The sequence below is a fragment of the Anas acuta genome, chromosome 2 (genome assembly GCF_963932015.1).
Source record: "Anas acuta chromosome 2, bAnaAcu1.1, whole genome shotgun sequence".
In the NCBI taxonomy this organism is placed as follows: Eukaryota; Metazoa; Chordata; class Aves; order Anseriformes; family Anatidae; genus Anas; species Anas acuta.
In genome coordinates this window covers 86,852,567-86,879,839 of record NC_088980.1, presented here as the reverse complement: position 1 = coordinate 86,879,839, position 27,273 = coordinate 86,852,567, and the positions used below count along the sequence as shown (strand labels likewise).

The 27,273-nt window shown below is 39.3% G+C and overlaps 2 long non-coding RNA genes across 2 annotated transcripts in view; one reads left to right on the top strand and one right to left on the bottom strand.

The window, feature by feature from the left end:
• Window positions 1–26,852, top strand: part of LOC137850754 (uncharacterized) — a 36,200-nt gene extending 9,348 nt beyond the window's left edge. The window contains exons 2-3 of the long non-coding RNA XR_011092788.1: window positions 22,587–22,745; window positions 26,627–26,852. This is a non-coding gene — a long non-coding RNA (uncharacterized lncRNA). The remainder of the gene's footprint in view (window positions 1–22,586; window positions 22,746–26,626) is intronic.
• On the bottom strand, window positions 754–7,303 carry LOC137850752 (uncharacterized). Its single transcript, XR_011092787.1, has 2 exons — window positions 6,948–7,303; window positions 754–2,840 (listed from the first exon to the last, which is right to left on the bottom strand). It is a non-coding gene; the product is annotated as an uncharacterized lncRNA (long non-coding RNA).
• Window positions 26,853–27,273: the final 421 nt, after the last annotated feature.

Below are 27,273 nucleotides of genomic sequence, written 5' to 3'. Positions count from 1 at the left end.
AAGGAGCCCTGAGATTACAGAGCAAGAGAGGACAAAGAGCTGTGAAACCAGGAGGCATTCAGTGCATCATCTGGGATGTCTAAATTGCAAGCAGTCATCCAGGACAACAGACAGCCAGAATTTTCGTTATCGCTTAAAAATAATAGTAAGTGTGATTGTATGATCACAACACAAAGTGAGAGGTACTTTTTGTGCCATTCTTTCACTGTGAGCCCAGTGGTTCATGTTGCTAAAGCAAAGCAAAAATATAGTTTGTTTTCTTGTTTTTTCTGCAGATAGGAAGACTGAGAGATGAGTATTAAAGCCCTAGGAAAATGCAGAGCAAAACTTTATTCTAAGTCTTATGAAACATCATAGTCTTTGTGTGAGTTTTGGAGTGGAATAGATGAAAATTTTTAAGCTCCTTGGGCAGGCAAGGTTGGGATGTATTTGGATCATAAACCTGTGCTGTTTACAAAGCACAGCAAGCAAGTCATCCTGGCTAACTAGACCTGCCTCTTCTCTAGCTGTCCTTTCCTGTGAGGACAGGTGCATGGTTTCGGGTACCCAAATACCTCTGTTAATTACAAATGGCGTTGTTGTTGCACGTATATTATTGTGTATAGAAGACACACATGACACACGACACTCTGTGAAAGAGATCCCAGGACTGGCTCTCTGTTTTTTATTATTCCTTTTCTATTAAACAGCTCTCTGAGGTTCATTTGACAGCCTGGAGGTTGGTTTTGCATTATTAGGTTTACTTTCTAGATGTTTGTTTTTTTTTTTTTTTTTTTTCAACATGCTGTGGAAAAAACAAGCATAGTTTTCCTTCTTAGTTCAGAAAAACATAATGTAAGTTTACTGAAGTGCTGTCCAGGCAGAGTGGTAGATAATACATTGGGCAGGTGTTTGTCAACAAACTTTAAAAGCACTCATAAATTTCCTTACTCCAGTCATAAGTTTCTGTGTGCTGTAATTTGCTTTTGTTGTACTGTTCTTTAAGCCTTGGGGCACAGTATTGTTTGTGGGACAAACACTGCTTTATGTCCTTGGTGAAGTCTGTCATTTGATTAACTTATGGTGTTTAATAACGCTAGTCTGAAAGCACATGTCCTGATCAGGTGATGTTGTCAAACACAGTTGGAGGGTACTGCAGTCCTAGGGGAAGGAAGAGGAAGAAAATGGCAGTTTCTCCATTGTTTCTCCACTGCCAACAGATAAAGAAAAAGTATAGGGAATAAAACACATGAAAAAGCTTTCAGTGTGTTCTCTATTCATCTTGCTTAATAAAAATATTACTTGCTCCTCTTTTGTTCTGTATACTTCACTTCCTTTAAAAGTAAGACTTTAATTATGTTGTAGCTTTGGATGAGACCAGAGAGTTGTTTTCAGTATCCTTGTCAAAGCATATTTGTTGCCCCTGAAAGTCTTCAGATATCTGGAGTTACAGAGAAAACAAAGATTATGTGAACTCCTGTGCCGCCTCATGTTTGTTGCAAAGCATAAAAGGAAACAAGGAAGAGATTAAGAAGCAAGAAGTGAAAAATGTGATAGACTAAGACAGAAAAGGACCTGTAATAGACACCATTGAAAATATCCTTTCAGAACAGTCAAAAACAAAACCACAACACAAATCACCTCTTTGGGAGATGACTGTGGTCTGTTTACCTTACTAGATGTTTGAGGAGGACCTCAGAGTTGGGGTAAGATTGGACTTCAGGCTGCGGCATGCAGGAGCAGAGTACACTGGAGAGCCCACTGTGGTCAGGGGCCCCGCATCCCTGGCACCCTGTGTGCTGCCCCCCACCTTGGCAGCCCCCTACTTGGCTGCAAAGATCAGAACTGAAAGTACAGGTGGTCAGCTTTTGTCAGTTAATACACTAATATTACCATTGAACTTCAGGGGAGACAAACATGTTTCTGCATGAGATATCAAGAAGCTTCACATTTGAGGGCTCCGTAGCAATTAGGCAGCATTGTCAATGGTTAGCAATCTGGGCAGGCTTCCAGGTTGCAACCTAAAGAGCCTTTCAGTTTTAACTATGGAGTTCCTTTTCTTTTTCTTTTCCCCACTATTAACCACCTTCTGTTCTGACAATGCTTAAATAACTGACTGTCAAATCATAAATACAGACAGTCATCTCATTAAGTCTCGTTATTTAGAACAACTTGCTTTGTCTAAAGCCTGAGTGGTAAGTATCCATTGAATTAATAAGGGAAAAACCTATTTCTTTACAATTTTCAAATTTAAGAGGGCAAAAAGGTCATAAAAATGAGGGTAACTTTCATGAAAGTGACTTTTAGGAAGGAGAATGTAACAACTGAGATTTAAAAACCATTCCTGTTTTTAAAGGATAACTTGCTACTTGAAGTGTCTTGATTTTGATCCCATTTTCAGGCCATCTTAGGAAAACTATATTATGAGAACACTTCCCTAGGAATGTTAAACTGTCTGCAACTGGATGTTTAAGTAAATACATAAATCCACCAAATCCCTAGTTGCTGTTGAAATGTCTATGCATGTAATGGGCGAGGAGGGTGTGGAACAAGCCCGAGAGGTGGGTGTTCACATAGCGGTAGGAAAGAAGTGATCCAAATCGGAATAAAAAGCAAAACTAAGAGCAAGACATGCATGAAGCTGCATGGACATGATGAGACTGAAATAGCACACAAATTAAACAAAAAATCTGGTTTACTCAGCAGAGTTATGAAGGCTGGACAAGCAGACTTTTTTATGCAGGATAACACTGATTAGCTCATCTTCTTAGTACTCGTGCACCTCTGGGGTGTTGTCATGGCTGCTCTTCACAGGACATGAGGACATCACAGTGCATTCCTGTGGACTTTTGTTAAAGCTTCTGAAGAGATATATGTTGTGGTACTGTATGTTAGGATCATGTGTTTCACAAACTCAAATATTTGAGTGTGGTTTGAATTTATTTTTTATTATTTACGTCTGGTCTATTCAGTGTTTTTATATAAACCAGCAGTCATATATATAGGGAAACATCACACTTCTGTGTAGATTATACTGTCTCACTGTGTATTTGTTTGTTATTTCTAGCCAAGAAATGTTCAGAAGGGTTATAGTAATGAGCATAGGTGAGGCACTAACAATAGCAAATGTGCCTCTTGGATGGAAAATGCAGACTACCTTTGACAGCCCTCCAAGACTTACTCTATTGGCCAAATTAGTAGGGATTTAATTAAAGCAAAAAACAGTGTTGCCCAGCACATTTTACATTTGTGAGGTAGGATCTCAATATCACTCAGAAAAGTTCTTCATGGCTGCTGATGCTCAGTGGCCTGTGCAGGCAGGGAAAATGGTGACTCTTCCCTCCCTTGTCACTGCCCCTGTCTTCCCTATCCCCAGTGGACCTTCCCTCCAGGAGTCCAGAAAACAAGTTATCTGTGTTGTGCTGTTTTTTGTTTGTTTGTTTGTTTGTTTTTCCCTGGGGAGGGAGGTTGCCCCATATTTGATGGGGTTTAAATTTTGAAGACAAAGAAACTATTCTTGGTATCCAGACATAAGGAGGGTGCTGCCTTTGGACACCTGAGCTTGGATGTGTTGGTGCAGACATGTTTCTTCCTTAAGCCTTCTGATGTAACTAACATTTATTGATGCTGGGAACCGTAGCCTGACAAACACATATTTCCATAGATATTTATTTGAATACTTAAACAAATGTACTTTGTTCATACTTGAGCCCTGTTTGTGTTCCTTTCACCAAATACCCAAACAAGCAGTATTAATTGCACGAATCTGCTTGGGAACGTTTCATTTTTAACCAGTGATTGGAAAGAGTTCACAGAAAGCAAGACCTGATTTCAGAAGTGCAGCATTTACAGAGTAAAAAATGATGGTTAACCATCTGAATAGAAAAATCAACGTCTGCTTGTACACATTTCCAAAATACCTTATTTTAAATACCATTAAATATGGTTGATGAATTATCTGCTGGATAATTATTATATGTAATTTGCATAAAATATTTAACATGTTAAGAAAAGAAAAGAAATTCACAAGAAGATATTGCCTATGTAGTTTTAAAATTCACTGCTGAATAAATGGACATCATGAATCAATCAATGTCATTTTTCCCATTTTTACAGGAGGGAAAAAAAAAATAAAAAAAATCCCCAGCTGAGTAAAGCTACTTCAACTGAAACCAAAAATCTGTTTGTAGATGCTAGTAATGGGTTTTCTATGGTTTCACATAGATTCATAGAGCAACAGGAGCTACAGGAGTGCAACACTTTTGTACAACCTGTGCAGTCAATTGGGGTTTGGATGGCTTTTTTTCAGATCTATCTTTTTCCATTAAGAGTGCACGTAAGAGTGTTTTTTCACAGTCTGCATACCTATACTTCAAAACTACCTGGAGTCCATGTGGCATCCAGTGAGACTGCTGACAGAAATGTCTGTTCAGAAAAATATTCAATTATGTGTTAAGTGGGGCTTTTTGGTCATGGGAGCCCAAATGAATAGTGCATTCTATTCACACTCACAGCATGGGAGCAGCCTTGGCACAATAACAAATAAATAATTAAGGTGGTTTTGCAGTCCAGATTTCAGCTATTTTTTTGCTTTAAATACTTCTTTAGACCTCATATTATTTAGGATTTTTTTCTGTTTGTTCTGTTTTGTTTTGTTTTTCCTGAAAAATAATTTCAATACCAGATTGTTGAATTTGCTGAAAGGATGTACTTCCTTAAAAGAGTTTAGAAGATAATCTTATTCTTTATCAGAAGACCATTTGACTGAATTATTATGAACAAAAGCTGCCAGAAAAATATCCTTAGATCTCAAAAAAAAATTCTCAACTTTCCATGCTTTTGTATAGATTTTCATAACTCTTTCTCTTTTCTATAAATTTGTGGGTGGGGAGCCTGGCTTCAGTTCTCCAGTAAGTAGCTAACAATATTTTCTTTCCTTAATGGAAAAAAATATAATCTTAATTTCTTAATGAAATATTAATTTCTTCTCCCTTTCAAATCCACAGTTTTTGAATGTTTTCCATTAAAGAAATATAAATTACCTGTGAAATGTCTGACCAGAGAACTGCTGAACAGCCTGCAGAGCTGGGTATCCCAGGGCACCTAAAATGTCATTCCCTCCTTCTCTGCCTATATCCCACTGATGAATAATGGGATACCCAATGCATCTGAGGGCCAGAGGGAAATCACAGTTTTTGAACTATGTGAAATAATACCAATTTACACTTCTTAGTAATTAAATGATTTACATACAGGGAAAAAAAAAAAAAAAAGAAAGAAAAGTAACTGCAAACTGCAAGAAGTAAAATGGGGGGAAAAAATCGCAGGGAAACAAAGACCCTTTGTGGGATCTGCAAGAGCCAAACAGAGTTTGTTTAAACCAGTTGGGCAGGTTAAAAAAAGAGATGGCCTTTCCTTCAACAAGAAATCCCCCAGAATTGTTGATTGATGTCAAACGTAGACAGTGAGCAATTGTCTGTTGAATAAACAAAGTAAAAAAGCAGTTGTGAACACCATGTTAAAAATACCTTTGAGAAAAGCCCAGACATTTGAGGACTGAGATCGAAGTGACAAGCTGACAAACCTCCAGCCTCGGCTTTTCAATTGCTCCCAGCTTTTTTCCAGACAGGTGTAGTTCTCCTTCACTAAGCACCATATCTTAGCACAGCCTGCCTCAGGTGTGCATTGGAAAAAAATCCCGGGAAGCCTAATCTTAGAGTGTTGGTTTCACAATTGTTCCACTTATTAAATCACTCTATGTTCACTAAATGTCTTCTGATGTTTACATTATGTATTATACATTAGTACAGTGGTGCTGAATGGAAAAATCCCTAAATGGTATTCCCATCTCAAAAGTGCTGTGCTCTTATCTGAATGTAGCTGGTCCTATTAGTCAATTAGTGTTTAAGTCTGTTGATAAAAATGTGCTGGAAAGAATGAGCTGTGCATTTGTTATCTTGACATAGCTCTTTTAACAATACTGCTACCTCTGCTACCTGCTAAAACCTCTTTTTTTTTTTTTTTTTTCACTGTTGCACTTAGAAGTCAGTGAACATGAAGGCAGAATATAGTCTAAACACTTAGAAACTTCTGCTGCTTCTTAGGTGGGGAACGCTTCTAGCAAAAGAATGAACTCTGTTCTCATGTGAGGGATGTGTTTTCAAGTGCACTTAACAGATCACAAGCAGAGGCTATTCCTAGTGCAAACTACAATGTGTCTTTGTAATCCATACTGATGTTTCTACAAGAAATGGAAGGAAGTGTTCTGCTGAACACCTATCATAAGGGCTGTCCTATAGGAAAAAACAGTTATATGTACATTTATCTTTTTGCAAGCTTTTTAAATAAGACTTTTGCTTGTTACTTGGATATAGACAACCACAAAAAGGAGAACTTTATGGCTTTAGTTTGGTTTACCAGACATTCCAGCATAGCACATTAATTCATATCTACCTTGAGACAAAATAGCCTTCTTGTACACACTGCTCCCTGCCTGTGCATGAAGGCATCTATTGAAAACAAATGCTGCGGTCATCTAATGGGCAGACTGTACAGAAAGTCTGAACAAATCCTCCAGTAAACAGCCAGTTTCCAGGCAGTGCATATTCTCAAAAGGGCGATCATATTTTAGCAGAGCTATAAGGAAGTTTTGGGGAGAAAATTATGGTGATGGAAAAGGCTGGACCGTTTCTTTCTTTACAACAATAATTTTTAATGCTCATGTAAGAGCAAAGAATCAAACATTTCCTATTGTTGACAAAAACGCTTTGCCAGTTACTGATGGCAAGGAATTTGGTTTAAAATAAATAAATAATTAAGGTTGGTAAACTGAAAAGAAGCACTGTTAATGTCTTACACAGTTGTTTTGTGACCACAAGTTTTATCTTTTCATCCCTGACTTATTGGTCATGTTGAGACACAGAGCTCAGAAACAAGCTAAAAATAAATATACAGGGTCAAATGCATACCTTTTATGACAAATCCAACCTTGGAGAGAGTTGATCAGAAGTCTGAGCACTACTACAGTAGGATTTTGCTCCATGTGTGTGTTACTGGAACACTATGTCAATGAATAACAGGACAGTCGGCATTAAAAACTCAATAGGAAAAGCTGTCCTCAAACTCCAGGCATAACAGACTTCTGATGAAATAAATTCCATCTGAGTAAATGATTTACCCTACCCAAATTGTGTAGTGCCATTAAAGATTTATCTCTTGTTGTGGCTAGGTATTGAATTATAAAGAGAAGGCTGGAAGATGTTATATAATGAGTGAAGCTACTATTTCAGTGTCTTATTCGGGCACAGCCAACCAGCTGATTTACTTATGCCCCGTGTCAAATTACATAAGAGCATACCAAAGAGACAAGAGTGGTTTTTCTCTGCACTTGTGACTGGTTACAAATTAAAAAAAAAAAAAAAAAAAAAAAAAAAAGTTTATTGAGGGCTGGAGGTGTTTTAGTCTCTTTCAATCATTTCTGATTTACAACTGAGGTGATGAGCTTTCATTTTTAAAGGGAACATAGAAATGATGAAGTGTTTGAGTGGATTCAGCTTTTTTAATCTGTTTGAGGCAGAAGAAACTTAATGTCAAGTGCTTTTAGCATTTTACTGCTTGCCTGTAAAGTAGCTATCAATATCCCATGATATAGCAAGCTTTGCAAAAGTGATCATATTCAATAAGAAAGAAACAGTTACAATTGGTGAAAAAAAAAAATGTTTTATATTAACAGTGCATACTGTTAAAAATAAATAAACAATAAAATATATTATTGGCTTTAGAACCTGAGTTCCTGAGTTTTCCTCCTCTGCTAACAATAAAAGTTAGTGACCATAACAATTAAAGCAATAGCAAAAAAAAAGTAAATTATTGTTTGTTTTCAGATGTTGATGTTTAGGGAAGAGCACAGAGCATTGAATCAGATTTTGGCAAGCAAAAGTATTTAGGATCAATTATTGGCAAGCTTACAAACCTCACAATGGTTTAAATGTTAGACTAAATTAAACACTAATTAAAGATCAATTATCTTTATTTAGAGCTGCTGGCTCAGAAAACCTGCTCAGAAAAGTAGTACTGGGGACTGCTTTTCAGGGGTACCTAAGTATGGATATTGTAGGTGTTCAAACTTGCTTCAGTGTGAACCCTGTCTGCCCAATACGTAAAAGAAGTATAAGAACAATTGCAGGATTAATTATAAAAAGGGCAGAGCAGACTGTTTAGACTTTCTTCTTTCCATTTCCATCCTTCTAAAAGTTTGTATGTTACATCTGCAGTTCTACTTCAGTTACAGGAAATAAGATATTTTATTCCCAATATGAAACTCTTAAAATTGCAAAATTTTCCATTTTTCTGCCACTCGTGTTTGAGAAATAAATTGATTGCCTGCTTCACAGTTGTGTGATAGGGCTGCTCTGCTGGCAAGCATGAGCCCTCTGTTTTGCAAGGTGGAAAGATCTTCCTTCAGGACTAGAAGGTGTCTTTATCTTCCATCGGAGACAGAAAGACCTGAGATGATAAAACACAATATAGGTCCATTCTTTGCTTTATGGAGAAACTCATGGTAAGCACATGAAGTAAATGTTCCAGTACCTCGTCTTATACATCAATGATTAAATAGCTGGATATGCTCTGATTTAGGATGCTTAACTATTATATAGCAACTAAACGTTGTGTTGGTCCAAAAAGCAGGAAAAAAAAAAAAAAAAGAATTCATGATGCATTTTTACTAGTATTTTTTTTATGGCCTGGGTTGATTAACCTATTTTTGTTGTGTCACTTTCCTCTTCTGTAAAATTGATGTAATTCTCAATACCTGTACTGTTCCTGCTCTAAAACCTAGGTAAAGTGTTAGTAGGGGTGACTTGTAAAGCATTTGAAGATTTACTTGTGAAATCTCTATGTTCACTCTAGATATATTAGCATTTCCAAGACGGCCCATGCTCATTAGGATAACAAGACAGGAAGCTGAATATTTAAAAATAAGAACAGAGGTGCCATTTGGCACACATTTGTCTATAAATCAGTAGTAAGAAGTAGAACAACTAAAGTTAGCACTTAAATTCAGCATTTTTTTTCATTCCCTAGTGTTTCACTAAGCATCAGCATCTGTTTAGAGCTTCTGTAAAGCTAAAATTTCAAGAAAATTGTCATGTTCCCCAAGCTTTCAGGTAAAAATAAGTTAGCATAAAATTAGATGGATCTTTGCCTCTAAACCTTTATATTTTCATGCATATGAGAAGTAGTTCCCTTCCTTCTGCTTTATGAACAAATATTTCTATGCATCTCTGACAGTTTCAATCTGTTTTTACTAGTGATTCAAATTTTGATCCAAAACTTTATCCGAGTCACATAATTCCAGCACAGACCTTTTTAACTTTTTTTTTTCCAATGCCTTCTGCTGTATTTTGCCATTTTACCCTTTTTCTCAGCACTGAAAAGCCATTAGTTTGCTTGAAGCAGTTGCTTTTCTAGCTGGACAGATGCATGCATCTCATGAAAGCCCCATGATATGTTCCAAGGCAGCATCTGGTGCTTTGCTTTAAAGTTTATTTTTAACATGAAATAGTTTTAAGAGTTCATTTGTAGTTGAAATGCTGTCTTCTCAGGGCAGCACAATTAGGCCTGACCCTTCATAAGGAGGGAAAAAAATACAATAGCACACGCTTTTTAAGGTAGAGCTGTTACAGGCAAGCCAGTGACGGTGCTTTGTTGTTTATCGCATGTTTGCTTAGAGGTGCATGTCTATGTATCTCACACACCGACGCTTTCTTTGAAGTTAGGTTGTGTCATGAGGGCTGCACCTTCAGCACCAAATCTTATTAAAAGCTTTGGCAAATTGCTATTATTTTCATTTTGAAAGTGTTTATTTTTCTAGCCTCTTGTTGGAGAAGATTATCTATCGCCTTAATAATTCTAGTGTGTTCCTCAGAGTTGTTGGGATCACTGCAGCTATTGCTGTGTGTTAAACTGTCATGTCCCAAAGTGACGTGTGGTTCCATAAGGTGAGAACAGAGATGGAAGCAGGCATGACCTCCTAAAAAGCTGTGACCTTCTGCCACAAGCTCTGGGAGCAGGGGACGGCAATAGAAATGGCTTCACATAACTTGATAGCCCTTGGGGACACAGGAGCACAGCACGGGGGCCTTGGCATGAGCTGCTCCCATGCTGACACTCTCCCTTGTTCCTTTTGCTGCCTGGAGCTGAGCAGCAGCTGCCATCGTTCGGAGGGGAAACATGGCTTACAGCATTTTTCCAGCCCACCATTGCCAGGACTGGTGGAGCAGGAGAGGATCCCTGGCCCATTGTTTCCAACCATGCAAAAGGACTGGCAGGAAACATCTTTAAGCAGATGTCTTGTGTTTTGACAGAGTTTCAGTGAGTCATCTGCATGCCCTTCGGCATTCAAAGCCCCAGACAGCTTTTTAATGGCCGTGGCATCTTGCTCACAATCTGACCTTATGCACACATTCCATATAGTTAAGTAAAACCCAAACCTTCAGCTGAGGAAGGTCTTTAGCACTTTGCTCGTCTCAGTACAGCTGCAGAGCTGGCACAAGAGTGGGAGGACTGGTATAGTATCCATGTTATTTTGCATTATCAACCAGAGCCAGGTCCCAAAGTGCAAGTGGCATTGCTGTAGCAATCTTTGGGGCCACCAGCATTTGTCACCTTCAAACAGCCCACGCAGACAGAAGTTTTTTTGTGAGCTGGCCACAGCCTGTGAGGTACTTACGCAGCTGTGCGCTGCATTCATTTTCCCCTTCTTTGTCTGCACATGCAGCTCAGGGACTGACTAAAAGTGAATTTAAAGGAGATTGAGATGTTCTCTGGGTTAGTGTTTCTGCCACTAACAGTAGCAAGCTCTTTTTCTCCTAAAAGTACAAAAATGAGTTAAACCATGGTCTTCCTGCATTTGACAATCTAGTGCAGCAGCTAGCGATGGCAATTGGGAAGTTTCTATTTTCCATAAAACTTTTCTGTGTTCACCTATGTCTTCCTTTTCCTCCTATCAGCAGAAACATAGACCCACACGTCCCCCCTTCAGTCATATCTGATTGATATCTGATTGATCAACCCTGGTGCTGAATGGAAGTGATAGAGGAGGACACATGTCCAGCTCATGATTTGGTGACCGATTCAGAGGTCAGGGAGAACATTTACACACACCCATGAGTAGCACTGTCCCATGCCTCTGGCTTGCCATGAAGGTGGGATGTGAGGACAATGTTTCTGTACAAGCAGGAGCAAAGCAGAGCCTCATCTTAAATACTTGCCTGGATGATTGCAAAGTATAACCATTCTTTGGAACAAACCCCAGCTAAATCAAAACATGTTACAGAAGTATATATATATATATATATATATAAGATTTAAGAGTAACAACTTGCATGAGAAATAAAAAAAGAATTTGTGGTAACAAGATATGTAAACTGAATCATTTAATATTGCAGAGTTGACTTTGGATTAGTATATTTTTTTATATATTTTTTTTATAAGCATACTTTCCCTTTCTCACAGAAAGAACATAATCACTTCCCTTTAAAAGAGAAAAATGTTTTTCCAGCCATCCTACTTATTCTTAAAAAATAGTTTTCATCAAATGTCATTTTTGCTTATGATTATTATACCAGATTCTCTAAAGGCACTGTTAAGTATGTTATACTGTTAACTATGTTTATGGAGCTGAGGGAAAGGGAAAGAAGAGGAGGGCAGGGGAGGAGACAGGGAACTGACTTTGGAGAGTGCCTCGCAAGTGCTGCTGTTTGCTCTTGTTTTGCTTTGCTTTCTTATCTGGTTTTAAACAGTGCACATTGCCTTCTTAACTAAGATGCATCCATTTTAGCAGTAGAGTAGTTTAGCAGAATCAAGCAGTGATGTTGTTTCTCCTCCAAGGAAACAAGGCCTCCATTTCACCTGTTGATTAATTACAGAATTATTTTAATAGACTTTGAGCCTTGAATAATCTCTTCTGTGAACTGTGTGGACACAGTGATGGACCATCTCCATGTTGCTGAATTCCTGGCAGTTTCCTTCTCAGCTGACTGGCACAGAGTCCTCCAAACCACAGGTTGCTCCTGAGGCTCAAGCTGAGGCCAACTCCCTAATATCTTGCAGAAAATTCTTATTTAATCTTGAAAGGGTGGAGAAGTATTCTCACTTACACATACAGTGGTATCAAGCCTTTTTCCTTTGAAATTTCAAACTGCTGCATCCTGCTCTGAAAGGCTTTGACTTGCAAATACAGTTCCTGTATAGGAAACTGCAACCTTGCCATGTAAGAGGACAGTGTGTCCTGCTACGTATACTTTAATTTGCACTTTTATCAAGGAGAGGGAAGAAAGAATGAAATCAATGTTAAGAACCTGGCTTAGGGAAACCAAATTTATTGCTGTTCTTGTGAAACTAAAGGTGATCCATTTCATACATGTCTAGTTCTGTGAAGTTTGACGCAACACAATATCTGAGGTTATGTGTATGAATGTTTAATGCAAGTATGATTTACTGACTGTAACAGGGGATGAACTTGGGTGACATTCTCACTGGTGGAAGGAAAAAAGAAAGGCACAGGCATGATCCAGATTAAGTCTTCCTTGCTTTTGAATTAACTCTCTATGAAAATGGGAAAAACTGTTCTTTCCTGCATGCTGCTTGTGAGTTGTTCTCTTGCTGTGAGAAGTAAACTGGCAGTGTTAGTAACTCTATGTAATATTTAGTTTCATCCTTTGGTGTGAAACTAAAAGGGAGTAGCAAAGCTCCCGCAGACTACAGTAAGCAAACAGTATTAGAAACAGTGAAATATTTGACTTCTTAAAAGATGAACCTGAATGCATCAGACAGAGACATCTCTGCATTCTGGCTGATCAAGAGCTTCATCAGTAAAACCTATAGCAGAATTTTTAAAAAATTAGCTCTGATAGAGATGTTTGAGTCCAAGGGGTGGTGGTTTTTTGTCTTTGGCAACAGTCAGTATCAAATATTTATTGACCCTCAAGATGGTCAGGAAACTTGGGTTTGCTCCTTTTTGGCTAGGTCCTGCTTTCTGTTCATACTGATGACTAATAGGAATCAGTGGTTTAAATATTTTCCTGAAGGAAAAAAATATTCAAGACATATACTGCATTTACTCCGAACAGAAGCTTGCTCAGTGAGGTTCTTAAGGACAATGGAGCTATTCATAGAGTAGGGTGACGCTTTTAATATGTAACCCCATATTTTTCTTATCAAATGAGGGGTAAAGGTATATTGGCACCTGGTCCACTGACATCCCCAGTCATTGATATCCTGTCCATACAACCAGGAATGACAGAAACAGGGTCTTCATTTTGTGAAGAAAAAAAAAAAAAAAAAGGATATAGAGTAGCTAGAGTAACTTGTAACTTCCTGGGTCATCTGTAAACTCCATGTCACTAGACATTAAGGATTTGTGAAGAAGTCTCTGTGAATAATATAATACACAAGTAGCTCTAACATTTATGAGAATCCTACAAAGGAAACTTCTCTAATAAGTGAGTTGAAAATTGTAGAATGGTTTGAGCTGGAAGGGACCCTTAAAGCTTATCTGGTCACACTTCCTGCCATGACCTTCCACTACATCAGATTGTACCATCCAACCTGTCTTTAGATATTTCCAGTGATGGGGCATCCACAGCTTTCTCTGGGCAACATGTTCCAGTATTAACCACCCTCAGCTTAAATAATTTCTTCTTTATATCTAATCTAAATCTACCCTCTTTTAGTTTAAAATTGCTACCCCTCATCCTATTACCACATGCTCTGGTATAGTCCCTTTCCAGCTTTCCTGTAAGCCCCGTTTAGGTACTGGAAGGCTGCTCTAAGGTCTCTTTAGTGCCTTCTCTTCTCCAAGCTGAACAACCCCGACTCCCTCAGCCTGTCTTCATAGGAGAGATGCTCCATCCTTCTGATCATCATCATGGCCCTCCTCTGGACTCTAACAAGTCCATATCTGTACTGATATTGTCTTGACCCAGGTTCAGAACCTTGTTGAACTTCATGAGTTTCACATGGCCCGACCTCTGAGGCATGTCAAGGTCCCTTTGGATTGCATCTCTTTAATTTAGCATATCAGCTGCACCACTCAGCTTGGTGTTGTGCAGTGCTCAGGGCACACTCAGTCCCACTATCTATGCCACTGATGAAGATATTAAATGGTATTTATCCCAGTACAGACCCTCAAGGGATATGACCCATTAATGATTTCTGTTTGGACATTGAGACGTTGATTGTAATTCTCTGAATGCAGCCATCCAGAAAATTCTTTACGCATCTAATAGTCCATCCACCAAATCCACATCTCTCCAGTGTTAATAGAGAAAATGTTAATCGAAAGAATAGCAAGCTTTAAGAATGTTATGAAAGCAATGAGAAGATTGTGATGTTTCAGAAAAAAAAAAAAAAAAAGAAAAAAAAAAAAAAGAAAAAAAAAGGATGCTGTATCATAGAGCTATTAGAAAATTTCACCCTGCGTTTGACTTCATATATTTTTGTATATAATGTTTAGTCACAGATAACTTAAGCAAGATGTACTATGCTGATTTCATCTATTACATAAATTACGTTAGCTATGTTAACTGTATTACAGGGAAGAGCAATATTATCCACGGTATTTTTCCTTGAGCTGTTTGGAAATCAGCAGCTGCTGCTGCTGCTGCTGGAAAAAAATTGTTAACTAGGAAACACATTTTGTGGAAAGGTTCTGGTTTGAAAAAAAAATTAACTGGAAAGAACTTGATTGTATAATAAAGCATATGAACAAAATCTGCCATAAAAGACAGGACATAAAATCATGTCAAAAACAAATTCTCCAGTGAATCAGGAGTGAATAAGTACATTTTATTCAGGCAGAACAGGTTCTAGAGTCAACCTTTCCTATATCTCCACTAGAGTCCAAGGCAATGGGCTGGTTAATAGTGCTCCTTGATGTCCTTTAACTTTTGATCTGAAGTGTCACAGTTCATCAGAATGATAAGCAACTGGAACCATCCATCTCATCTCATGTTAACTAGCTAAAATCTGAACAGCATTAACATGTAGCATGTACATTATATACCCCACATCCCTTAAAATTGAGGTTCCCAGATATCTGCAGGGCGTGTGTTCATCTTCTATGTATTGTGTTCTGACAGCAGGCTGAGAATCAGTGCACTTCCATTGTGAGGGTAACAATAAGTCCAATAGATACCTGTATAGCACTTAAACTTCACAAAAAAAATGGCTTGAAATAGCAGAAAGGTGTTTGGGTTTTGGAGCCATTTCCCTAAATGTGCATTTGGAATATCGTTAGTGAGTGTCTTTTGGATAGAAGCCCTATCTGAGTGGCTTTGCATTAGAAAGCTGTTCTAATTAAGTTTACTTTTATTTTTTTCCCCATGTGTTTATTTTCTCAATAGTTCCTGCACAAAGGTTTAATTTTCCATATTGTTTGATATGCACCCAGAGGGACAGGTCTGATGTTATGTGGATCTTAACATCCAGTAGTAACTGAATCACTTTGTGGAGAGGTACAAATTCTTCTTATGGTACTTTTGTTTTTAATACCATCACTTCTGATAGACATCCTTGCATTGGAACTTGGAGAATTCATCAGCAAACTGGTGCTAACAAAAGTTTTCAATTCTTTTCAAGCCTTTTAAAATATGGTTTTCGTGTCTATAAATCAAATTTATTTGCAATGCAAATAATATCTTCTGCCAAAGAAAATTACAGTATAACAGCAAGGAATGAAATGAATAGAAAGATGAGAAGCCGAGGTTAAAAATGATTTTATTGTAGCCTTGAACTTTCCTCCCTTTTTTATGCCCTAAGAAAACCCTTTGGCCTTTGTTTATTTTGCACCTTATTTTGACTGTCTTCCTGGTCATATGACATATGACTGGACAAGGACACTAGAGAAGACTTACTACTTTCTAGGCAAGTGACTTCTCTCTGGTGTTCCTTCTCTATGTTGGTATTATCTGGACTAAATCGTATTTATTACTGTTTATTTTATATCAACTACTAGGACATCCTGATACAGATTTCCATCCTGTCTAATGTGCAAGTGCTCATGTATGAGAATGACAGTTCCCTTTATTCCTAACATAGAAAGAAAGAGGGATTCAGCTTTCTCTCCAAATCAAGAAACTGGGAGTGCTTTGAACTGAATTCTGTCTCTGGGAGGCAATATCTAAAGCAAGAGAGGATGAACTTGGTTATCTAAGTTAAATGCCTGAAGGTAACAATCCCATAATACCACTAATTTCAGTAAGAGCTGAGAGTATTAATGAGTGCGTAAGAAGTATCTAGGTCTGTGAAAGCTTCTTCTGCTATTGAATAACTGAGATAACCAGCAGCTACCTGGCAGTAAATAAGACTTACTTGCAGAGCCCTTTTACTTTACAGGTACTTGCTTTTTTTTTTTTGCTGTGGGAAGTACAGATTATTTCACAAGAACAACCTGAACTAGATTTACTGCAAACACCAATGTGGCTGAATAGGGACTCTGCAGTCACGGCCAAGCCACAAGCAATTTTACAGGGCAAGGTCACTGAGAGCATTGCTCTCCTCTTTGCTTCTCCCTCCTCTCTCTGAGAGCATTGCTCTCCTCTTTGCTTCTCCCTCCTCTCTCATACACTTGTAGCTGTGGAAAGTAAGACTTTTGGCAAGCATCTCATACAGTCTAGTAAATTTCAAGCAAGCTTCAGCTTACAGTGTTTGAAACTGTTTTCAATGTCCGCTATAAATGTTACCTTATGTATAAGCATTCAGAGAATTGTTTTTTCTTTACAGCTTCAGGGCTATCTGTAGGAGGAACGGAGGTAAAACAGGATTATATCCAGTGCTGTTGCTGCTATAAAGCTGAGCCTTGCAGGCTGCCTGAAAGAGTAGTGGTTAGTATAGAAAGATGAAAACAGAATTTTATAGCTGTAGTGAACCTTAAATGAGAACTATTCCTGTGAGCAAGGCATTTTTCTTAAGGAATAACTCTTGCCTGAAAGCAATATCCTGGGCTCCATTCTGCCATTGCGTGCTTCCCAAAAATCCTTTTAGGCCGTTGTCCTTTGTGTCACAGGGCTGCAATCCACTGCTGCAGGCAGGGCCACCTCCTGGTGGCATTGTGAGGGAGATATCCAGAGGGTGCCTTTGGGACTCAAGCCTTCCGTGCACAGCTGCCTCCACTTTTCAGCGGTTACATATGCATCACTGCAAGAGGAAAGATGAAAGGATGCTTGAGATGTTACTGTTTTTCTTATCCTCCAGTGAAGGAAGCTGGGCGCCTATGAGCGTGCATGTTATCAACAAGGTGATTACTGATAAAGAGGTTAAGGGTGGTAATGCAAATGATCCCACCTAGTGACTCTGCTGCCGGAGGGCTGATCAACAATTTACCTGTTCATTTGGCTTCCACATTCAGTAAGTGCTTGTATGCCTGGGAGCATACAAGTGATCATTGTTTCTGTGTGTACGGTACAGACAGCTACTGTATTTATTTATGTTTTTTTCTTTTTTTTTTTTTTTTTGTGTCATTTGATTGTTTTTACCAATATTGGTCATGCAATACTGTTTTCAGAGACATTTGAAATGGACACCTCTGAAGACAGAGCTAGCAAAATTAAAAATAAAAAATAAAAATATGGTAGGTGTCTTGTTCTCTGAACATGTGGAGCTTTTTCTTCCTGACAGGCAGCAGCTGCCTGTTTGAAGATGATAGTGCTGGATTTGCTTTGTAGGGCTTTAAATGATTTTGTGTGGGCAGTGTGGGCATCCTAGTGACTCATTGGTGAGCTGCCCCATTGGTGTTCTTGGGCTCAGCCATGGTACCTGAAGTGCCGATTTCTGGAGTGAGAAAGGGAAATCTCCAAGAGGGTGCAGCTGTCAGATTCAGCTCATATGCCGGGAGCCCAGGGCTGAACATCTTCAGAAACAATACAAACACTTGAGAGCTAAATGCGCAGACATGAGCTGAGTGTGATGTGATGTCTGCACATGATCTTATCTCAATGCTCTTGGAGGGAAAAGGGGTTTTGTTGATTTTTTTTTTTTTTTCAGTTGGTGGGAATTTGATACCTAAGTCTCCTGAGTACTGGTTGGAAATCTCACTGTGAGGCTTATCTTCTTAGGCATGCATTCAGGAAAAATTATTTTTGTTTGGGGTTTTTTGGGGGGATTTCATATGACTAAGGATGGGACAGGGCTAGGTTCCAAGTTTAAAACACTTTTTTTTTTTTTTTTTTTCTGTTGTAACAGATTCATTATACCACTGCAAAACACAAAAAAAAAGTGTAGCTAATGAGATGAACTTTAAGTGAACAGCCTCCTCTTTGAAGAAATGCCAGTTGAAACATATTGTTGCCTACCTTTCTCTTATGGACCCCTAATAATAATAATATGGACACCAAATAATAATTTCACAGGGGGAAACCGTGGGGCATGACTACAATACATTTTCTTTTGTCAGGATAGGCAATATGGTGTTTTGCTTGTGGCAAAATGTCTTACCTATTTGCATAAGTCAAACAATGGAATGAAAAACATTTCCTTGGACATACAGAATTTCTTGTACCTACTCTGGTCAAATATGCAGTCTGTATTCAAGAGATGAAATCTGAAGAGACTGGTACTACTTCTATAAGTGCAGTAATAGCAACTCTTGTATTATCTGGTGTTTGGTTGTGGGTTTTTTGTTTGTGTTTGTTTGTTTCCTAAAGGCTTCTGGATCTTACCTTGCTTGTTAAAAAGATAAAGAACTAAAGTGTGTATTTATTTATTTCTATTCAGTAGGGAAGAAAAGAGAGAGATCCTTGAACCCTATGCAGCAAACTGCTTTTAGCTCCTGACAATGAAATTAGGATTTTGTTAAAGCCATCTCTACCACTTCCGAATGAGACAAAAGCCATCCAGTCTTGCTGCTGGAAATTAAAGAGCTTGATGCAGATGATACATGAGAAAAACAGCATCCAGCCCATATTCTCAACTGCCACCTTGGCAGCAAGAGGAAAATTTGTGTTAAACTTCTGTTATTTGTGAGATGTCAGTGTGACAAAATGATAGCCCTCCCTCTTTGGGTTTGTGTAAATACTTTATAGGTTCTGGCAGAAAAGGCACCTGCATTTGCCTGCCCCACAGATACTGTTAGCTTTTTTTTCCTTGTAATGACTGGTTTGCAGCGAATGAATTAATCGGACTTGAAGCACAAGAAGGTTTTGTTTGCAAATGTTCCCTCTTCTTATCAAAGCTTTACTTCAGTACTTTCTGTCTGTAGGGTCCTGGCCCAGCTGCACAGAACAACTTATTTGTACTTGCTTGCATTACCTTCCTGACAGAGTTCAATGTCAGATGTGCATGTCTATCACCTGGAAGACCGGGTTCTTGCTGGCTGTCTGGAAAGTGTTTTCAGACCATTGACCATGGTTTTGATCCTTTAACAGGCTACCTGCTATGCCAATGTTATTGTCCATATCAGGGGATATAGCTGCAAAGAAAAACAGTCAGAAATACCAAAATATTCTGCAGTATATTGCCTAGCTGATGGCAAGTGACTACAACACAGCAGCCCCTCCTCTGGGCTGAAAATGTCTCAGTAAAAAGCAGGCAGGGTAAGAGCTAGGTATGACATGCCACAAGATGTTGTACCTCCTTTCCAACGGGAATGGAAGTATCTTCTTTGTTCAGTCACATTATTTGCCCAGACAGCAGCCAAGACTGGTGTGTGCAACGCTGCTATCCATATCAAAAGGCTCCAGTTTAACTTTTGTATACATTTTTTCAGTGGATTCCTGATGATGTAAAGGACATTTTTCCTTGAAATGTAAATGGTAATGGCTAGGTGTGTTCCACTTGTCTTTAAATGGAACCAAGGATATGCTGAGAGAGTTGTATCAGTCACAGGAGATTTTTTATTATTTTAATTGAACTTAATATTTCCAGAATGCTTGAATTCTCAGTAATACTCACAAGTGCTAACGTTTGCATTAAGACAATATTAGCACATATGCAGTACGTTCTATCCCATCCATCATATATCACCAGGGCATCTGTCTGCCTAGTAACCCTGCTCAAATGGGGTAGCTGAGCATCATTTATATTCAGATCTCATTTCTGCCTGAAAACCAACAAGTACAAGATTGTCACATGCCAGGGTTTTAAAAATAAAATCCCCTCTGGATCAGACCTGCTACCTTAGTGGAGATTTACTTCCTTGCAGAAAATAGTGAACAGCCAGCGTGAACTCTTGTCTGCAGAATGGAAATATCAAGCTGATCAACATTTCCGCATTGCTGGCAAGATAATCCTTCATTTGAGCTGCTTATCTGAAATCTGTCTCATGAATCTGATGGGAGGATTTACCCTAAGTAGTTAATTATGGTGTTGCTAAACTTCCTCCTCTCTCCCTTATTCCTTTATTTTAAGGGAAAAAAAGAAGAAGAAAAAAAAAAAAAAAGGCATCTATAAAGGCTGTAGACTTTAATTAAACACAAATTAAGCATTAGCTTACTTATGTACTTATGTTGGTGAACATTTACTGAGGCACCTGAAATTACCAATTTACTTTTACCCCAATCTTACTCTCTTCCCCAGCTGCTCACTGCTGGTGGCCTCCGGCAGAGGCTGGACAGTGGGCTAGGTGGATCTTTAGTCTGAGCTAATCTGGTTGTTCTTACAAAATTTTACTTTTGTATTTTTTAACTATGTTTGGGATTTTTTCTTTGTTTATTTGCCTAGGTCTTTGGTTGTGGTGGTATTTTTTTCTGGTAGGTTGGTTGTTTTGTTTTGTTTGGTTTGGTTTTGTGTGTTTTTTTTTTTTTTTTTTTTTTTTTTTGGTTCATTTCTGACTTAGGGCACCTTAGCTGGAGAACTCCTCTGTGTCAGTCTAAGCCCTGCCTGTTGTCCTGGCCTGAACTGGGCTGTAAGGGAAATGCAAAGACAGAATGAAGACATTGCCAGATTAATTATTTCTAGGACGTGTGAGAGACTTACACTCTTCTACTGTAACTTAACTGCAGTTCCTCTCCACAGCTATTAAAGAATTTGCTTTTTAAGGTATTCTGTAGCTAACTGAAAATTATGAGGAGGTTTCAGTATTTTTTGCATTTTTTAAGTGTCATATCTGAACCCTTAAGTGATGGTTATAAACAATGGGAAACACATGTCTTCTTACATGATGAAAAAGTACCACAATATTAGGAGAAAGAGCTTGGAGTTCATTTCTGATGTGCACATATTTTGTCCATGGATAAACATTTCACAGATTATTAAGACTTCTCATTCAACCTGTCGAACATTTTTATGTTTTGTTTGCACAAAAAATTTCCCTTCCCTACGGATGAACTATGACGGTGAAATAAAGATCTTTATCTCACTGCAACCACTGAATAAATATCCATTTCACTGTTTTCTTCTCCCCCACTAGATTTTGACAGTATTATCTTGCACAGTACATAGTACAGCTGTTGCAGGGGTTCTGGACATTAATGTCAACATGTAACAAAGTACTGAATTATGACAGATTTAGTATGAAACATAGCCTCAAATTTTGTTTCACATTAATTTTCTATTGACACCTCTGCTGAAAGGCTTTACCTCTGTGAGATAATAGTGTTCTCCATGTGTCTGTGGTGTTTTGATGCACAAAGACACCATCAGTGAATAGAAACCTATGCAGGACCTTGTTTGGGATCAAGATATGGTGCTTAACTTCTCTCATTTGTTCTTACTACACAAGAGTGTCTTTTATTCTTACATTTCATAGCAGTTTTGTAACTTCAGCAACAAATACTGCAAAAAGAATGTGAGGAAAGAAAATGACTTTTCTCCTGCTTTCTTGCACTAAGAAGCTATTTCCTAAGGCTATCTACTTAACGGCAGCTGCTGTCTGTGCCTGGAAATGTTAGAAGAAATGACATTATGGCTCAGCACAGCAGCTTAATCTCTGGTTTCGATTTCTTCTGTATTTACCACCAGGCCCTCTGGGGCCCTTGTGCTACTGAGATGGAGTAGATTGTTAAGAGCAGATGCAGTGGCTGCTTTGTTTTCCCTTAACTGTTTTTCTTGGTTGGTGGCAGGAAAGTTTCTTGCCACTCCCTTATCTGAGGTTTATGTAATGGATTGATCATAAGCCCTGCTCCCTTAGAAGTTGTTCCAGTTTGGCAGAGCACGTTTCTTCTTGAGTCATGACAGCTCCTGTAGGAATTTTTCTTGGCTTCAGATATAGGTGGGCAATTTCTTCCTACCGTGGGCATTTTGAAAAATGTCCCCAACAAGAATCAGGCTTTTAGGCTTTCAAAACTGCTAAGGAAATTGCACAGTTTTATAGCCGAACTCTGAGGCTGTAGAGTCTAAAAATATGGACCAGCTCTGACACCTGGACACCGCATTGAACTTTCTGCAGTGTGCGTTGTGCTTCACTGAATGAGACACTTGCTGTAAGTGCATACTCTAGCTCTCTCTGCCTGCTAGGGTCAGTCCTAATCTCCTTACACAAGCATTTTAACACATGTTGCCATGTATGCAATGTGTGTGCTTTTCTCATGGTCTGTAATGTGCTTTCCCACAGACAAGATTTAAGTGAAACTCCAATATCTCAGCTAATCACCAAAACAAACCTCTCACAGGGAAGGACTGATGTCAGATGTGATGCTTCTTGACATATAAACTACTGGCTGTTTGTCCTAGAAACCTCCAGATACCGAGCAGATCAATCCAGGATAACACTAATAAACAGCCAAGGAATCTGCACTTTGGACATTTTTCTCCATGGACATCAACCTGCAGTAAGCAAAAAGCTGAACACCATGTAAAACAATGTAATGAAGTCCTCTCCATTGTTAGATGACGTGACACCACCGCCATCCCACCCCCAGCCTGGTGGGCTCCCTTCACAGCCAGTAGTCAAAGTGCTGTGAAGTAACAGACCTTGTCTAAACCATAAAATTCCCCTCCCCCCCCCGCCAAAAAAAAAAAAAAAAAAAAAAGCACAAACAAGCAAGCAAACACCTCTGTGTGGGGTTTGGACAGTGAGGTGCATTTGTCCATGAATCCCCCTGAAGTCACAACTGTAGGTCAGGCAAGGTTGCCTGCTGGCAAGAACTCATCTGCTTTTTTTTCCTTTTTTTTTTCTTTCCTTATTTTTTTTTTTTTCTGGAATCTCTCTGGGGGTTTGTGATTCACTTTCTCTTCTCCAAAAAGACAAAGAAAACTCAGCTCACACACAACTATTGCTGCACACTCTGAGAGATGCTGTCAAATGTGGGTGTTCACTCTATTTAATTCTCTGTGGAGAATTTTTTCTTCCTCTCCACCAACAGGCGGAGCAGAGACCTCTCACCTATGACACTTTCAACAGGAAACTTACATTAAAAATAGTATTCTTGCTTGCTTTCCTCCCTAAATGAAATAATTTTACATTATTTCCCTAGTCTTTTTGCCAGCTTGCTTTTACCTCTTGTATGCCTATTCACTTTTGTTGGCAGAATGCAAATATACCAGAGGAGACAAGTTGTCGATGTCATTTTTACTCCCCTTCTTTAATGATAGCATAATAGTTAAATGCTTGTTACACAGACTTCTGGGATCCTTTACTGCCAGGAAAAAACAAACAAACAAACAAACAAACAAAAAAACCTCTTTAATGTGTGCATTCCTATATTTCGTGTAGGAAACTTTTCCAAACCTATTCTTTAATCCTAAATTACCAAAAGTGTCCTTACAAATTGCTAACAGATCCAGGTAGCATGTAAAAAGGTTGCACAACATACACATTCCTAAGAATTAATGTTTAACAATGGAGTGCCACTACTGAGAAGATATCTGGAAACAGTGCTGGTTTATGTGGAACTCCTTTGCATATCTCTGGCAGTAAAGAGCAGATCTTACTAAAATTTACACCCAAGTAACACTTGCCTTACAGTTGCTTTACTTTTCCAGAGCACTAGAAAGCCTACCTCCTGCAAAATGAGCATGTGACCTCAGAAATTATCATAGGGGCTTTTTGATTACTAATCCTTTATTTGTAGTTTAGGTATCTTAAATAATGCTAGTGCACTTCAGTCATATTTTGTCTTGTGTGTTTACCTAAAAACAAGCATGGATGTTCAGTTGTGACACTGAGATTTCTCCCATGAAAATAAATATAAAATGTAGAAAAGGTAGATTAAGTTTTACACTTGTGGGCACATACTTTGTTTGTGTTTGCTGAGTTCAGTTTGGGCTTCCTGACATGGGATCAATGACTCCAAAACATTGATTGAGGTCAATGTCCCATCATAGTATCCAGAGACAAACTCCCCTTCCACCCTGGTGGAAGGGTGTCAATATCCTAACATGCCAAACATCTTTTTTTTTTTTTTTTTTAATGCTAGAAAGAAAACCTCCTAACCCCAGCTAAAATAGGTAGGGTTTTGCTTGCCTGTACTTTGACAGTTGATGAGTGGATGAGGGCTGATGGGCTGTGACCCCTAGAAGTGAGTATGTTACACAACAATAACATAAAGCAACATTAAGCTAGCAAATGGCAGAATTAGTGCTGTTTGCAGGGAGTTTCAAGTCCTGGTGCTTCAGCTGCTCCACAGTTTTACCATACTTGGGGTGTTTGGCCACACTTCCACTAGTGCTTGAAATCGTTGCTGCAGCACCTGCCCACCCCAAACAAGATCAGGAAACCAAAATCCTTCTCTGTTGTTTCTGGTTGGGTTGGTTTTGTTTGTTTATTTCTTTTCATGTTATTAACAGGACAGCTCTAACCTGGAGCAGGATGGCTCTAAGTGTGCTTGAGTAGAGCAGGGATCAGCTTTGTCTGTCCCTGCGCAGGCATGCCTCCTGTCCCACTTCATGCCACACTGAGACAGATAAAACTGCTCTGTGTGTCCAGGGGGTGGGAGGAAGAGGGAATGGAGTAGCAGCAGAAAAAAAAAAAAAAAAAAAGAGGGAGCAGTGTTGCTGGGGACAGGCGAGGCAGACAGGCGAGACAATTTCTTTTATATGGTGCCAACTTAGATTAGCTTGAAGTGACTATGAAACTGCAGCCTAAATTAAGTTTCATCCCGTGTACCCAGCATTATTCATAATTGCTCAGAGCCAAGTAGTCTGTTGGAGCCTGGGATGGCATTTAATTACTTTAATACAACATTGCCCTTTTTTCCCCCTAGAATCTCCGTGTTTGCTTCCTTTCCCAACTAATGAGATAGACTATGCAGTCAGTGTATCCTCAGACTAGCCTCCGTCCTACAACCAGTGGTAGCAGGGATCCTCTAGAAAAAGAAATGCAGTCATTTAGTTGAAACACTGCTCGTGTTGTTCAGATGCAACCCTCCTGCCAGGACGTGACTGGCCATCGCAGGGTCTGAGTTCAAATCTAAGGGAGTTGCCCCTGAAGCAGTGATTTAGGCCACACCTGGGCAACTGGGAAAATTGCGCTGAATTAGGTAATTTTTCCCAATGGCAGATATGAATCAAATAGCTAACTAAGCTTTTACTTTGTGGTTTGCTTGAGGGTTTTTGTTTGTTTGTTTTCTCTGAGAAGGGGGAACAAAAATCCACCGATCTGACTGGGTAGATAAGCAGAGTAACAGTAACTGATTGCTATAGCTATTCTTCAGCTGCAACAGCTCACAGTCTTTTCCTGTATGGAAGCAATTTCTAGGCTGTTCCTTTCCCCATCAACTGTGAACGCTGAGTTTTGCTGGCTGATAAACATCAGTTTCAAGCAACGAAACTCCCTTTCAGCTGCTCGCCTCCCTGCTGGCTGTGCCTCCAGCCCTCCCTGGCCCCTGGGCCTCTACCAGCTGCTCCTGTCCTAAGATAGCCAGTAGTTGAACTGAATCGAATGGGGATCAGGGGAAAGACCTTCAAGAAGAGGTGGAAATTGTGCTTTCTGCCTCCTAAGTTTGTATGGTCTGTAACACAAAACCTCATGGCCTCCCTGCTTGCTGAGCAGAACTGCTAACCTGTCTCCGGCTGCCAGAGGCTGTCCTTGCCTTGGATGAGGACAGCCATTTACCCAGATACATTTCACACAGCTACAAGCAAATTATGAAACAATAAGTACTGTTATTATAGCTGCAAACTTTTCTCCAGTTTGCAACTCCATTTCTCAGCAATGTCTCTCAAGCCTTGTAACACAGTGTACAACAAAAACTGTTTAGGGCACGTCTGTTGGTGCTCTCTGTTCGCCTCCCCCTTACCCCACTGAATGGCAAAAGAGCACTTCTCTGCTGGGGCTTCCCTCCCCTCAGGATTCAAGGTGTGGGGGGGATCTCTTTCATTTTGGGGCTGAGACATCAGGTTCAGGATTCAAAGGGACTGAATTAAGCCTTGCTGGCTAGGTGCTTGGCAGCCCCTGCTTCGGCTTCTCAAAGCAGCCATGAGCTCAGGAATTCAAAATCCTTTTTCTCACTTTTCAATCGCTCTGCCATTGAAACTGGAAGTTCCAGTAAGAAAGCTACCCATGGCATCCTTTCAGCACCCTGCTGCAGCCTTGCTTTTATGATTGTGTTAGCAGGATCTTTCATCACCCACCTCCCTGGAGCACCCTCTTCATGCCCACGCGTTTGGTTTCCAGTTGCAGTAAAAAGTTAGAACAGTTTGGCTTTCCTTAGGACATAGCTGGGGATTGCCAATCATAATTAAAATAAAACCAGCTTGTTCTCTTTTCCAGGAGGCAGAGATACCCAGCTCACCTTGCCATCTCAGAAATGAAGTTTACCCTTCTGCCAGAGCTGCACGTGGGGACTCTTGGCCCCATGTCCCCAGGGCCCAGTGACAGAGGCCTCCCAGTAGGGGTGCTGGATACAAACATTTTAGAGCCTAATTTTGCAATAAGACCTTGGGGAAAATTTGTTTTTGTTTTGTTTTTCTGCTGATCCCTTTCTTCCCTTTCTCAATCCCTGTTCCTTTACAAGCCTTAACCCAATAATTTAAATGTTAGGAGGACTTCCCTTGGCTGTTTTCTTGTTACGCATTGTCACAAGACTGTTGAAGATAGCATAGTAATTGAAATTTCCTTCCCTGGGTTTTCCACAGCCTGTTTTGTCCTTGCTTACCAGAGCACTGCAAAACCTCTGGTTTCATTTTGTGCTTCCAATTCAAACAAAGGGAAAGTTCCTATCTAATTTCTTGACTCAGCTGAAGGATTGTATGCTCTTTCCCTTGAAAAACCTCCGTTTAGGCATAACAGTTCAGAATTTTGGGGTTCAGTTATGAGTTGACCTCAAATGTCCTCAGAGTGCCAACAATACATGCAATGATCTAAATTGGGTACACTAACATAGATAACCAAATATGCACTTACACTCACTTGGGCAC